This window comes from Coptis chinensis, chromosome 6, assembly GCF_015680905.1.
Source record: "Coptis chinensis isolate HL-2020 chromosome 6, ASM1568090v1, whole genome shotgun sequence".
Lineage (NCBI taxonomy): Eukaryota > Viridiplantae > Streptophyta > Magnoliopsida > Ranunculales > Ranunculaceae > Coptis > Coptis chinensis.
In genome coordinates this window covers 3,784,347-3,799,540 of record NC_141461.1, presented here as the reverse complement: position 1 = coordinate 3,799,540, position 15,194 = coordinate 3,784,347, and the positions used below count along the sequence as shown (strand labels likewise).

The window sequence follows — 15,194 nt, the reverse complement described above, 5'->3', positions numbered from 1 at the left end:
TTCACCTTTGACTTTGACTTGGATAGTTTGACTTTGTCAGTTTGACTTTGACTAGGATAGTTTGACTTTGACCATGACATGTTGAGTTTGACCTTGACCATGAGGTGTTGACCTTTGACCGCCGACTTTGATTTGTTGGCCGTTGACTTTGACCGCTGATTGTGAATGTTGACTTTTCCAGTTTTCATATGTTTGCTTTATATGGATATATATATATAGTAATAAAATAATCGGATGATATTGTATAACTTGGTTTGGTAAATTATCTAATTTAGATTTGATGTTAAACAAGAGAAAGTAAGTTCGTCGGCTTTCTTTGCAACACAAAAAGCTTCATGCGTTTGGATACACGCGGAAAAGAGTTGTTCCATTCGAAGATATCCCGTCGAAATCCCATTTCTTTGAAATTAGGATTTTGACCGCTTTCAACCTAAATTTTCTTTTAGATGGGCTAAGGTTGGGACTTCGAAGTTCTACATGAAAAAGTATATCTAAATACCTTAGTTTCTAAATAATTAAGTTACATGTCATTTGGATGAATGTAGGAAAAACCTTAGCATTGATTATGTGGGTGATAAGAACTACGAAGGTTTGATTCCAATCTTGAAAGATTTGGATTGGATCGAGGCAACTTTGAGCAAAGTCGCAGCCCACTACACTATATCTATAATATATATATTAGTTTGTGTGATAACGATATGATTGTGTTAGAAAATCTTCGTTGTTTTGATACTACATAAATATATATGTGAGATAGATAGAAGTTGTATATGAATATAGACTTTAGTATATGTAGATATGTTTTGGACATTAGTGTGTGTGGACTTGAATTTGGGTTAATGAACTATTTGTTTACAATATTGATATATATGAGTGTGGTTATGTAAATTGTATTTGTGTGATTATAAGTCCGTTTACATTAAATGATGCTTAAGTGCTTGATTTGCCTTGACACGCCGAAATGACTCTCTACATGTGTGGTCCGCTTTGACATGAGTAATGATAGTATAATTATAAGTGATAATAATGTTTTAAAAGTGTAAGCCCACATCTTTAGAACTCCCATGCCTCGAGATTTGGTAATGAGATATTATGACTTGTGATGTCATGTGATAGATGGGTATTCATTGGATGTGCCATGAATGACCCTCGTATTCATTAGAATGTGCCATGAATGACCCAATAGTTTGGATTCCCTAGAGAGGAACTAAGGTATTCGCCTTGCTATGGGTGGTCGATTCCTTTGAATGTACGGGAATGTAGGTTTGGGTATTCCTTGAATGTGGCGGGAATGACTCGGGCATTCATTGAATGTGCCATGAATGGCCCGTTAGTGTTATGATGGGTATTCCTTGAATGTGGCGGAATGACCCAAGGTATTCATTGAATGTGCCATGAATGACTGATATTTTATTATGCCCAAAGGAGGCTTTGTGATTATGTGTATGGAAAGCCCGAGATGGTGGCGCGACTCACAAGTTACGAGTTTACAAGATGAAAGTATGTTTCACGGAGGCGATATCCCGCTTGGGACATATGTCTTGTAGTGGTACTTTCGGTGTGAGAGTGGAGGCACACGATGTGTGATTTGGCAAATGTGTGTAGTGCAAATCGTGGAGTAGGAACTAAAGGTTGAATGCGTCTTTTTGAATAAAGGAGTCAACAAGATAATTAATAAGCAAAGTAAAAATATTTGATTTTACGTGTGATGGAGTTATTGTATGTGATGTATATGATTTCTTATGAGAAATATATACATGGTTTGTATAAGTTGATACTCACAAGGGATGAATGTACTCCTTGGTTGTGACTTTTCCTCGCTCTCATAAGTAGACGAAAGATACTAAAGTAAAAGTATATGAATTGTGTGATGTTATGGATATGAAGTGTGACGAATAATACTAGTAAATGATTGTGAGTTCTATGTGATTGTGAATTGACTATAACTTGATATGTTATTACTTAAACTATTAATGACTTGTGATAGTCCGAGATCTATGATTATGCACGCAGAAACTTTATAACGTAATGATGTCATATGAATGACTACCCTTAATATAGGTATTATGATAAGTGGTATTCCCGAATACTTGATCTAACCAGTTATATCAATTAGACTTAAATGTCTTAAAAGGAGGTGTGGTCATGAATGAAATTTTGACCGGCCGAGATAAATCAATTTATTGTGATGTCTAACTCGCTTTGCGGGAGGGGTAGGATCTATTAATCTTTTCTGCAGGGACGTAAATATCCTACCCTAAGACGACGTGTTGGCTTAAAGGTAAGGTATACCAAACTCATATTTAATTAGGTTATCATATGTGCAGTTAATAAATGAAATGTAAGTGGTATTGTATTGTGAGTTATTTTGGAAAGTGGAAATGACGAAAGTACTATTATATGAGATTCTTGGAATTTGTATGTTGGGGGTGAAATCTTACTTGGGAAGAAACTACACGCCGTTTTTGGAAAACGGAACTATATTGTCTTCCAAGTTGAAATTGTTTGTAATGTTATATTATTCATTTGAAAGATTATTATATATATTTTGTTGTTAGTCTACTCATACCAAAGAAAATTCAATTTGTTGACCCATGTTTGCTTTGTTTTGCGTGGGTGTGTTCTTAGGAACATAGATGGTGGAGTGCAAAGGGATGAAGACACGTGACTTGGATTTGCTCTTGGAGTCTTCTGGTTTAAGTTTTTCGAAAGTGTATAGTTTTGAATTGAAACAAAGGTAATAGAGTTGGTTAGAAAAAAATTTATTTGTAAATGAAGCGTTGTTCTTTCAGTTTTAATTTGATCTTAGATTTTAATATTGTGGTTGATAATATGTTAGTAGGTTTTGTTTCACCCTGGGTTTCCAGATGATTGAATATCAGTTTTAATTTTTCTGGAAATTTGGGGTGTGACAATAATAGTATTAGATGGATTTTCTGTCTTTGTTCTCACTAACCTTGCTGGTTCCTTAACAGGGTGCACTGACAAGTGTGGCAACGTGGAAATCAGCTACCCTTTCGGAATTGGAGATGGGTGTTTCATTCAAGGCTTTGAAGTTAAATGCACTAACCAAAGCATCCTCTTCTTGGCTGGATCAAACTTTCAACTTATAGAGATCCTTCAAGGAAAAGTACGGGTCGACTCTACTCCATACTTGTACTCTGATTGTACACCAAAAAGTAATGAGTTGGTCAAAGAGTTGGAGTTTGCTCCCACAAAGTCCTTATACATTTTCTAAAACCTCAAACAAATTTATAGTAATTGGGTGCAACGTTGAAGGTGATATATGGGACGCAGCTAACCTTTGGATCTAAATGAAATGCAAGTCATTTTGTGATGCTGAACTTCAAAATGGTCCCTGCACCGGAAATGGTTGTTGTGAGGTACCCCTTCCTGAAGTGCCTAACTATAACAAGACTCTCAACTTTTATACGTTTGAAAACGATAGCCATCGTCGCGGAGAAACTAGTCCTTGTAGTCGTGGATTTATCATTGAAAATGGAAGTTACATCCTCAATGCATCTGATGTGTATGAATTTGATAAGCAAAGAATAAACTTTGTAATGAAGCTCAGCTGGGCTATAGCAGACGTCTCTAGTGACAACAAAGTGAATTTGTGCGGTGAAAACAGCTATCGTGACAGATCAGTTGGCAAGTCTAATTATCTCTGCAGATGTTTACCAGGGTATGAAGGGAACCCGTACCTCAATGGTACTCAGGGATGTCAATGTAAGTATAGGTTGCTGATTGACAATTAATCTCAAGTAAATTTTCAGTCATGTCCTTGAACTAATTTGCTAGGCTTTGGAGAATTACTATTTGCTTAGCTTATAGAAATTCCAAGTGTGAACCTGCAGATTGTACTTCTGTGGACTTCAAATAGTTTACTGTCCCTGATTTTTCATCTATAACTCTACAGTACTGTCTTTACAATTGTGGCTGACAGTCAATTTTTAGGGACATTCACTCATTCATTGCAATTGACATTGATATTATATAATTCACGTACACATGTTAGTGTAGGTCTAATGCTGCATCCATTACAGCACAAACATGCGCAACACACACATAATTGCCCTTGCACAAGCGATCTTGTAACTGTTGGGGTTTATACCAATACCAATCGATTCCCCAACTACACAGATAACTTATATTTGAACACAATTTAACTCTAGACAAATTCTAAATATCAACTACAACCTATACTAACATGCCCAACTCGCCAAACAACTATTAACAACAGATAATAGTGTAAAGCAGAATTAAACGCATACTACAACACAAAAATATACCGTAGTTTGGCCAATGATGCCTACTTCCACAAGAGCTAGTTCTTTACAAAGTGGGAAGGAAGATTACAATCTCTCCTTTCAGTCTCTCACCTTATTAGATCACTCTTATCTCTTTATAGAGTTGTCTCTCTGTAAAGGTTATCTCTCAATCTTGATAGCTTTCAAGATTGTGTTTTCTCTGATTTTTATACTGCCTCTCGTGTGTTTTCTGGGTGTTAGGTTTTGCCAAAAACTCTAACTCTTATTGCAAACTCGCGGTTCACAAAATTAGACTTCTTCTGAAAATAGACTTGAGCGCGGGGTGTGCCTCGAGCAAGCACAAGTCGAGCGCAGGGTGCTCTCACTCTACTGGAAGTCCATCAAGGCACGAGTGTAGGTTGCGCTCCTAACAAGGCAAATCTGAGCGCATGGCGTGCTAAAGCTCCTGGATCTCGAGCAAGGCATGGGCGCATGCCGCGCCTCGTGCAAGACCAAACCAAGCGCAGGGTGCGCTCAGCATTCTTCATGCAGGCCGAACTTCAGTTCCTCCTCATGTGAGGGATAAAGCCAACATTAACTAATAGTAATCAAATTCTATACTACATTATCTGTTTCCCTAATAATTCACCCAACAAATTAGATTCCTTGGTTGGGAAAACTCTAATTTGTTTCTTGTTTCGCGTTGATTAAAAGATCCCAATAATTGTACTGCAATAAGCAACAATGCTTGTGTACCGGAATCTACTCGACTTCACAAATTCAGTCACAGGCTTGACAATAAGAAGGTATAGTTGTTCATGCCCAGCAGGAACAATTGGCGATGGTTTGAAAACCGGTAGTGGTTGCAAGAAACGCTCACGAATCCAGGTTGAGATTTTCGTCATAGGTCAGACTTACTTTCTGATGTGAAAACTTATATATCTATTGATGTGAATTATTTTTCCATTTTGGCAGACCCCTATTTAGCCTGTAACCTTAGATAATAGAACGTTTACATGCCTTCCTTCAAAAACCATTTTTAAGATGTCCACCCAGATTCTGTATCCCGCAATCTTCTACATAAACCGATTTAGTAAATACAATAGAACATGTTGCTCTGAGAACATAATTCAGTTAACCTCTTTTCACTAAGTTTACTTTCTTTGGCAGCTGGCATGTTAAGCATTGGATTAGTATGCTGTGCATCTTTGTTTCATTGGTTTTTAAAGAAAAGAATCCTTTCAAGGATGAGAGCAAAATACATCCTCCAGAACGGTGGTGTCTAGCTGCAAGAACATGTATCTTCTAGGAAAGGTACTACCAACAACCATATCAAGATCTTCACTGCAAGGGAGTTAAAGAAGGCAACAGCATATTTTGGCTGTAGTCGAATTCTTGGCCGTGGTGGTCAAGGCACAGTTTATAAAGGAATCCTCATTGACGCTCCAGAGTTGCTATTAAGATATCCCAATCAGTGGATCAACGTGTAGTAGGACAGTTCGTAAATGAGCTCATCGTCCTAACACAAATAAATCAAGAAACATAGTAAAGCTGATTGGTTGTTGCTTAGAGACTGAGATTCCTTTGCTGGTCTACGAGTTCATTCCGGGTGGTACTTTGTACGAAAAACTCCATGGTAGCTTAGAACAGTCAATCCAACTTTCATGGAAGGATCGTCTTCGAATTGCTATTGAGGTTGGTGAGGCTCATTCTTGCTTGCACTCATATGCTTCGATGCCCATATTTCATAGACATTAATTCATCCAACATACTCTTACAAGAAAACACCACCTCAAAACTTGCTGATTTTGGAATTTCTAGGCTTGTTCCCCTGGATAAGAGCCGAGTCTCAACTGCTGTACAAGGAACTATAGGATACTTAGATCCAGAATACTTCAGGACTGGAAATCTAACTGAAAAGAGTGATGTTTACAGCTATGGTGTGGTATTGCTTGAGCTATTAACAGGTGGAAAGGCTGTTAGGCACGACGACACAAGGGAGTACAGTAGCCTAGTGATGCATTGTTAGGTTGGTGGAACCGTCGAGCTTTGCTCCGGTTGTCCGTATACCACACTCACCCTGGTATGCGATGAAGAGGATGCGACCGGCCCGTCCATGGGCCGCCCCAAGCAACAGCAGCCGCTGATGCCTAAAGAAGAAGAAGCGCCAAGGCCACCTAAGCGCCGCGACTCAATCCAAAAACTATTGAAGAGGGCCACTCACCTAAGCGCCGCGCTCAGCTCCAGCTTTATTGAAGAGGGCGCCATTTCACCTAAGAAGCCGCTTTTCAAGGCTCCAGCCTTTAATGAAGGCGCCAGCACTATACCTATGCCAGCCAAGCTCCGTGAATTGCGGCCCAAGCCCATTTTTTTCCCTTTGTCTATGTACACCTATATAAAGGAAATAGATTAGGGTTTTGAAGTACAACTTTGAGAGATTCATTTCTAGGTATTGTGGGAGCTCGTTGAGCTAGGGTTTGAGTGAGGCCTCTTCTTATTGATTCTTGATCTCTTGTAAACTCTCCAATCTTTGTTATAAAGGAAACTCGGCTCTTGTGTGTGGATGTAGGTAACATTTACCGAACCACCTAAATCTTTGTGTCTCTTTGCATTGTTACTTCCATTATTATTGTTGCTATGAATTGTGATGATATTGTAGTGGTTTTGCTTGGTTGAGGTTGTTGTGATAACTACCAAAGTCTTGGGTGGGTGATTTCCTTGGTGTGATCTCCAAGTTGAAATCATTTGGGATAGAAAGTAGCTAGATTGAGGTGTGACCTTCTAGTGAAATCTCCCAACAAGTGGTATCGAGCATAGGGATGGTCGAGCTACTGAGGTGTTTGAGGAAATTCCTCTCGAGAGGTTCTCCAATCGTAGGTTTTGATTCATGAAGTTATGACGACCGAAAAGGAAAGCTACAAGATAGAAGTTTGACTGGAACAAACTTCGCTATTGGAAGATGCAAATCGAGGATGTTCTCTATCGGAAGGATTTGATGGAAACATTGATAAGTGAGAAGCCCGAGGAGATTCCACAAGATAAATGGGATTTGCAAGATAGAAAGGCCTTGGCCACAATCCGGCTTGAGTCTTTTCGAAGTCGGTAGCCTTCAATATTAAACCGAGAAGACGGCTAAGTCTCTCATGGAGGCACTTACTACGATGTATGAACAACCCTCCGCCGCAAACAAAGTCTATTTGATCACCAAGCCGTTTAGTATGAAAATGTTGGAGGGACCTCCTTCAGGATCACCTAAATGAATTCAACCAAACTAAGGACCAATTGAGTCGGTTGAGATTACATTTAGTGATGAGGTGCTAGCTTTGGCGATACTTGGACAATTGCCTCCAAGTTGGAAGGCTTACTATATGGCGGCTATTAGTGGCTCTAAAGGGAATGACCAAGTTGAAGTTTGAGCATGTTGTTAGTATGGTACTAACCGAGGAAATCCGAGACAGGATTGTCCGTCATCTTCGGATCAACTTCGTGGTCGGCATTGAAAGCAATCGAAAGTAGGGGAAGAAAGTCTAACAGAGTCGTAGTAAGAAAAGTGGAGGGGAGATCGAAATCTCAAGCCTCCCAATTGCAAAGCGTTGAACACAAACCTCGAGACATAAGTGAAGTGGTGTGCTATAATAATTGTGGTAGGCCCGCCACTATAGCCCCAATTGCCCGGCACCAAGAAACAACAACAACATTAATAAGAACAAGAAAAAGAATCAAGAAGCTAATGTTGTTGAGATGGTAGATGACGCTTTGATATGTTCATGGAGCACAAGAAGGAGTCTTGGGTACTTGATTCCTGGCGATCTTTCCATGCTACCTCACATCGAGAGTTCCTTTGAGAACTACAATCGGCGGTGACCTTGAACGGTCTTTTCGGTGATGACCAACCTTGTGACATTGTCGGCAAGGGTGGTGATGGCATATCAAGATGAATGGCTCGCCATGGTTATTGAGGGACGTCGGACATGTTCCGGATTTGAGGAAGAATTTGATTTCGTGGGGGCAATTGGCAAGTGAAGGATTTGTTACGCCTTTTACCGGGTGATACTTGGAAGGTCTCGGCGGTTCATTGATTGTTGCAAATGGTAAGAAAGATGGTACTTCTACATGACTGCACATGGTTGTGAGTCGATTCTTTGTGGGTACATGGCAAAGAGGATCCAATGTTTGGCACCGCAGACTTGGTCACATGAGTGAGAAAGGAATGAAAATCCTTCACTCTTCCGTAAACTCCCAAAGTTACAAATGACCGAAATTGACTTCTGTGGAGAACCGTGTATTTGGAAAGCGTAGCGGGTGAGTTTTCGAGAGAATGGGTCGACCAAAGCTAGAAGGCTTGAGTTGATACATACGATGTCCGGGGGCCGATAATGTCTCTTCACTTGGCGGAAAGTCATATTTTGTGACTTTCATTGATGACCATACTAGGGAAGGTGTGGGTCTATTTCTTGAGACACAAGTCGGAAGTATTTGAAGTGTTCAAGACTTGGAAGGCCATGGTTGAGAATGAGACAAGCTTGAAAGTAAAGAAGTGAGATCCGACAACGGTGGAGAGTATGAGGATTCAGGTTTTAAAAGTCTTGTCGACAATGGCATCAAGATGGAAAAGACTTTGCCGGGGACACCTCAGCCAGAATGGGGTTGCGCGAGCGGATGAATAGAACATCGACAGAGAGAGCTAGGTGTATGCATTACACAGCAGCTTGCCCAAGCAGTTACTGGCAGAAAGTGTTAGCACAAAAGCTTACCCGATCAATAGAGGACCATCGCTGCCTTTGGATTTTAAGATTCCGGAGGGAAGTGTGGAGCCCGGAAGGATGTGAACCTTTCCCATTTGAAGGTGTTTGGTTGTGTGTCCTATGTTCACATTAGTGACCAAGCTAGAAGCAAGCTTGATGCTAAGTCACTAAAGTGCACCTTCATCGGCTATGGCGGTGATGATTTTGGGTATCGCTTTTGGGATGATCAAAATCGGAAAATCATTCGTAGTAGAGATGTTGTGTTTAATGAAAAGGTGATGTACAAGGACAGAGATGAAGCACAAACCAAGGAATCGGGTACGCAGAGCGCACGCAGTATGTTGAGTGGAAGACTTTGATGTAAGTCGGTATATAGTGGGAGCCCCACAGTCAGAGGATGACAGTAGTAGTGACTCAGAGAATAATGAGGATACTACACCACAGAGTCCATCTCCACCTCGTGCCCCAAGGAAGACATCCAGGCCACATGTACCGAGTTCTAGATATCCGCCCTCCACCTATGTGAATTACTTGCTACTTTCATCGATGGTGGCGAGCCCTCAATGCTATGATGAAGCATTGAGGTGAGTGATGCAAGCAAGTGGGAGCTTGCTATGCAAGATGAGATGAAGTCCCTCATCTCCCGTGGCACGGGGAGTTAGCCAAACTACCCACGGGGCAAGAAGGCTCTACGTAACAAATGGGTGTATAGAGTCAAAGAGGAACATGATGGTTCCCGTGAGATACAAGGCAAGGCTAGTAGTCAAGGGCTTTCAGCAGAAAGCGTGCATTGACTTCACGCAGATATTCTCCCGCCGGTGAAACCAATACTATTCGGGTCGGTGTTGAAAGTATTGTTGCAGCCGAAGATTTGTATCTTGAAAGCGGTTGGATGTTAAAACCGCCTTCCTCCATGGTGACCTAGTTGAGGAAATTTATATGCAAAGAACCGGAGGGTTTCATCAAGAAGGGTAAAGAGAATATGGTATGCAGGCTCGAAAAGAGCTTGTATGGTTTGAAACAAACCCCTAGTAAAGCACAGAAGTTTGATAACTTCATGCAAGGAAATGGCTACTATAAGTCTGTGGCCCGACCATTGTTGCTACTTCAAGAGGTTCGACTCCAGCTACATCATCCTGTTGCTATATGTTGATGATATGTTAGTAGCGAGTTCTGATATGTCAGAAATTGGGAGATTGAAAGAGAAGTTAGCAAGTGAGTTCTCTATGAAGGATTTGGGTGCAGCGAAACAGATTCTAGGGATGAGGATCAGAAGAGATAGGCAGAAAGGTATTCTGGAGTTGTCTCAGGCTGAGTATATTGAGAAGGTATTGAAGAGGTTCAGTATGGGTAGTGCGAAACCAGTTTGCACACCTTTGGCAAATCCACTTCAAGTTGTCCAAGAACACTCTCCCAAGATCGTTGAGGAAAGAAACTTCATGGCTAAGGTACCATACCGCCATTGGAAGTCTTATGTATGCCATGGTTTGCACACGTCCGGATATAGCCCAAGCAAGGAGAGCCGTCGATTTTTTATGTCTAATCCCTCGGCAAGCAACATTGGGAAGCCGTGAAGTGGATATTGAGATATCCGAGAGGTACTACGAGAAAATGCCTATGTTATGGAAGGGTGTTGTGAACCCGCAAGGGTATGTGGATGCCGACTTTGCGGTGAGGTAGATCGCAAAGAAGCACTACCGGTTATGTCTTTACAAGAGGTGCTACCTTGCAGCGAAGTTGGATTTCTCGATTCTGAGGAAGATTGTTGCTTTGTCTACCACGTAAGGCGAGTATGTGGCCGCTACGAGGGCAAGCAAAGAGATGATCCGTTACGGGATTGATGGAAGAGCTTGGGATGAAGCAAGAGAGAAGTGTGTTACACGCTGATAGTCGAGTGCTATACATCTTGCCAAGAATTCCGCTTTTTCATTCTAGGACCAAACACATTGGTCTCCTCGGTATCATTTTATCCGATCTGGCTTGGAGGATGAGGTTTTGGCACTTGAGAAGATCCAAGGGAGTGAGAATCCGGCGGATATGTTGACGAGGCCGTGCCTATCGAGAAGTTGAAGTTGTGTTCAACCGGTGGTCTTCTTGCTTGAAGACCATGATGAATGAGCCGAAAGTGTTTCTTTAGTTTTTGGATTTGGATTGAGTTGTTACAATTGAGATGTGATGTGCATGAAGAATCTCGGCGTTCCAAGTGGGAGATTGTTAGGTTGGTGGAACCGTCGAGCTTTGCTCGGTTGTCCGTGATACCACACTCACCCCGCATCGATGAAGAAGCGACCGCGACCGCCCATCCATGGGCGCCGGCGCTCGCAACAATGGCCTGATGCCTAAAAGAAGAAGCCATACACCCTAAAGCGCACTCGCTTCCAAAATTTTATTGAAGAGGGCGCCGCCTTCCTACCTGCCTCGCAGCTCGCTCGGCTTTATGATGAATGGCCAGCATCATGGCGCGCCAGCCCAGCAAGCTCGACTGCGGCCCAAGCCCATTTACTTCCCCTTTGTCTATGTACACCTATATAAAGGAAATAGATTAGGGTTTTGAAGTACAACTTTGAGAGATTCATTTCTAGGGTATTGTGGGAGCTCTGTTGAGCTAGGGTTTGAGTGAGGCCTCTTCTTATTGATTCTTGATCTCTTGTAAACTCTCCAATCTTTGTTATAAAGGAAACTCGGCTCTTGTGTGTGGATGTAGGTAACATTTACCGAACCACCTAAATCTTTGTGTCTCTTTGCATTGTTACTTCCATTATTATTGTTGCTATGAATTGTGATGATATTGTAGTGGTTTTGCTTGGTTGAGGTTGTTGTGATAACTACCAAAGTCTTGGGTGGGTGATTTCCTTGGTGTGATCTCCAAGTTGAAATCATTTGGGATAGAAAGTAGCTAGATTGAGGTGTGACCTTCTAGTGAAATCTCCCAACATGCATTTCCAGTCATATATGGACAGGCAGAACGTTTTTGAGATTCTAGATGAATGTATACTAGAGGAAAGGAATATGGCTGAAATTACAGTCGTTTGCTGGATTGCAAGTAAATGTCCAAGGTATCGACAGAGCAGCCAACAATGAAGATTGTAGTGCAAGAGCTTCTATCATTACGGAATGAGACACGATGACCTTTTCCTTATTTGAATTCAGTATTATAACACTTATTAATGTTCATATCTGTTTTTCAATAAAATTGGTACTATTGAAAATTATTTTCTGGTCTGTTTCTGTTGAGGTATGTAGTTTCGGTCTCACACATTCTATAAGTGTGAGACCGTACCTTATTTAGCTTGTTGCTATTTAGGTTATTCCATCTCTAATATAAATATATGTATTGTAGGTTAGGGTAAATAGACTCTAAACCCTACTTTCTTCTTGTGCCTCCATCCTTTCTTCTTCTTCTTCTACACACTCAATCCCTTTAACCTAACAAGCTAACCACCATATGTATCTCCTAGCATAAAGAACATGGTATCGGAGCTGACTCTGTTTAGAGAATGCTAGGAGAGAGATCCTCAGTTTAGAGAATGCTAGGAGAGAGATCCTCAGTTTCAAGGTTCCAGTTTTAGTATTAGTTGGTGTCTTAGTATTGTTTCGCTTCCGCAATCTCTTGGTATTGATAAAGAGGAGACATCCGGTCTCGCAGCTTTTACTGCTTTAAGATTCTTTTCATCAAGTGAGTTTTTCTTCTCTTTACAATGATTGATGTTGTTCCAAAATCCGATGAATTCGTAATCACGCCTGTTTTCTCTCTTGGTATGACCTCTGTCAAATTGGAGGGTGTTGCCAATTACCTTCAATGGGCAGAGGCAGTTACTGTTTATCTTATTGGAAAAGGTAAGGAAAATCATCTGACAGATCCCCCAAATGATAAAGGAAAGACAACCTGGACAAAAGATGACGCCTTGGTTAAGAATTTCCTGTGGAATACTATGGAGAAAGATGTTTGTAATACTGTGCGGTTTTTTAAAACCTCGAAGGAGATTTAGGAGTATCTACAAGAATCATACTCTCAATCTCATAATACTTCTCGTATCTTTCAGTTGTATGAGAACATCTTTGATCTCACTCAAGGAGATATGTCTATTTCTGAATATTACAATTCTCTTCGTAGCAAGTGGGAAGAACTGAATATATATCACCCACTTACTACAGACATAAATCAGTTGAAGAAACAAAGAGAGGAATTTCGAGTCTCCAAATTCCTATCCGGCTACGCCCCGAAGTTTGCTAATGTGAAAGCCCAAGTTCAAAATTTGAATCTAAGCTCCCTACTGCCTGCGAGGCTTACTCTCGCTTGTCTCAGACTCACGCACCTCCCCCATGGCACAATGATAGTGCGGCCTTATTGATCCCTCCAAGCAGTAATAACAACCCCTCTTCCGGTCGTGGTAATGGCGAGGGGAGGTAGAGGAGAGGAGGCGTGGCGGTGGGGGTGGTCGCACCCAAGGAGTGGCCGTGGTCGGTATTATTGGCGCTTTTGAGCCTTGTGAGCATTGTGGGCGCACAAATCATAATGCTGATTTTGTTGGGATATAACAGACGCCCCACCTTTGCACAAAGCCAACAATGCCACGCGATGGTTGATCAAAAGTGACTGATTTTCAACGAAGTTCAAGAAAACTTTGCAGCCCCGATGAAGTAGATACAAGCTATTCCCGGTTCATCGAAGTTTGTCCGACTACCCCATCTGCGACCCTAACCAATTCAGGTAAAATATGTCTTCATACAAGTGGTAACAACTCTTGGGTTATTGACTCGGGAGCTTCGATCATATGACGACGTAATCCCCTGTTGTTTTCTAGTCTTGCAGATACTCACACACCATCATATGTCACATTAGCAAATGGGGCTAAGGCTAATATTCTTGGTCGGGGTACTATTCAGTTAACTCGTAATATATCACTTGTCTCAGTCTTGCGTATTCGAAATTTCCCTTTAATCTATTGTGCGCTCATCGTCTCACCCAATCTCTTCAATGTAATGTCATGTTTTCTTCCACTCATGTTGTGTTTCAGGATCTACAGACAAAGACATTAGTTGGTGGGGGGTATGAGCACGGGGGCATCTATTACTTTCAAGATGATTATGGGCACTCTCACTAGAAGCAGGCTCTTACAGTCTCAGTCTCTCTTGTTCAGTGGCATAGACGTCTTGGTCATATTCCTCTGGCTAGTTTGCGAAGTTTAGTTCCCAGTATTTCTTATAGTATTCAGTCTTTAGGTTGTGAGGTTTGTGAGTTAGCTAAACATCGTCGTGCTACTTACAAAAATAGGTTAAATAAGTGTTCTAGTGCTCCTTTTCAATTAGTCCATTCAAATGTCTGGGGTCCTTGTAGAACCACTGGCCTTTTTGGAGCCAAGTATTTTATTACATTTATAGATGATTTTTCTCGTGTTTGTTAGGTCTATATTATGGAAAATCGTTCTCAAGTATTCTCTGTTTTTCAAAAATTCTATGTTGAGATTACTAATCGGTATTCTACACACATGCATATTTTTCGAACTGATAATGCCAAAGACTATACCTCTACAATATTCCAGAGTTTTTTAGATGACCATGGCATTACACATCAAACCTCCTGTGTGGATACACCTCAACAAAATGGGGTTGCTGAGAAAAGAATAGACCCATTCTTGAAGTCAGCCCGATGCTTAATGTTTCAAACAAATCTCCCAAAGTTTTATTATTGTGAGGCAGTCCCCATCGCCACATACTTGATTAATCGTATGCCCTCTTCAAGATTAGGAGGCAAAACACCACACTCGCTTCTTTTCCCTGGTCAATCTTCTTTCCATCTTCCCCTCGGATTTTTGGTTGTGTCCCGCTTGTTCATAATCTTAAGCCAGGTCGTGATAAGTTAGACTCTCGTGCTATTAAGTATGTTTTCCTTGGGTATTCACGTACACAGAAAGGGTACAAGTGTTATAGTCCTCATCTGTGCAAATCATTTGTCTGTGCTGATGTTACCTTTTTTGAAGATGTCTCGTTTTACTCTTCAGAAGGGAAGATGTCCTCTGAACCATTTGAGGATTGTGTTATGCCATCTGGTGGTGCTGGATATGATCTTGGTGAAAATGAGGGAGCGAGTGAAGAAGGAGCGCTACCTGCACCTATTGATAGCCTTCCAGAGCGCGACCTGCGCTCCCTTGATGGTCGAGTTCCAGGCGATCGAACGCTACCTGCGTCCACTGATAGC

The 15,194-nt window shown here is 41.3% G+C and overlaps 1 pseudogene; it reads left to right on the top strand.

The window, feature by feature from the left end:
- Positions 1-2,636: 2,636 nt before the first annotated feature.
- LOC147490848 (wall-associated receptor kinase 5-like) lies at positions 2,637-6,279 on the top strand (annotated as a pseudogene).
- The last annotated feature ends 8,915 nt before the right edge of the window (positions 6,280-15,194 follow it).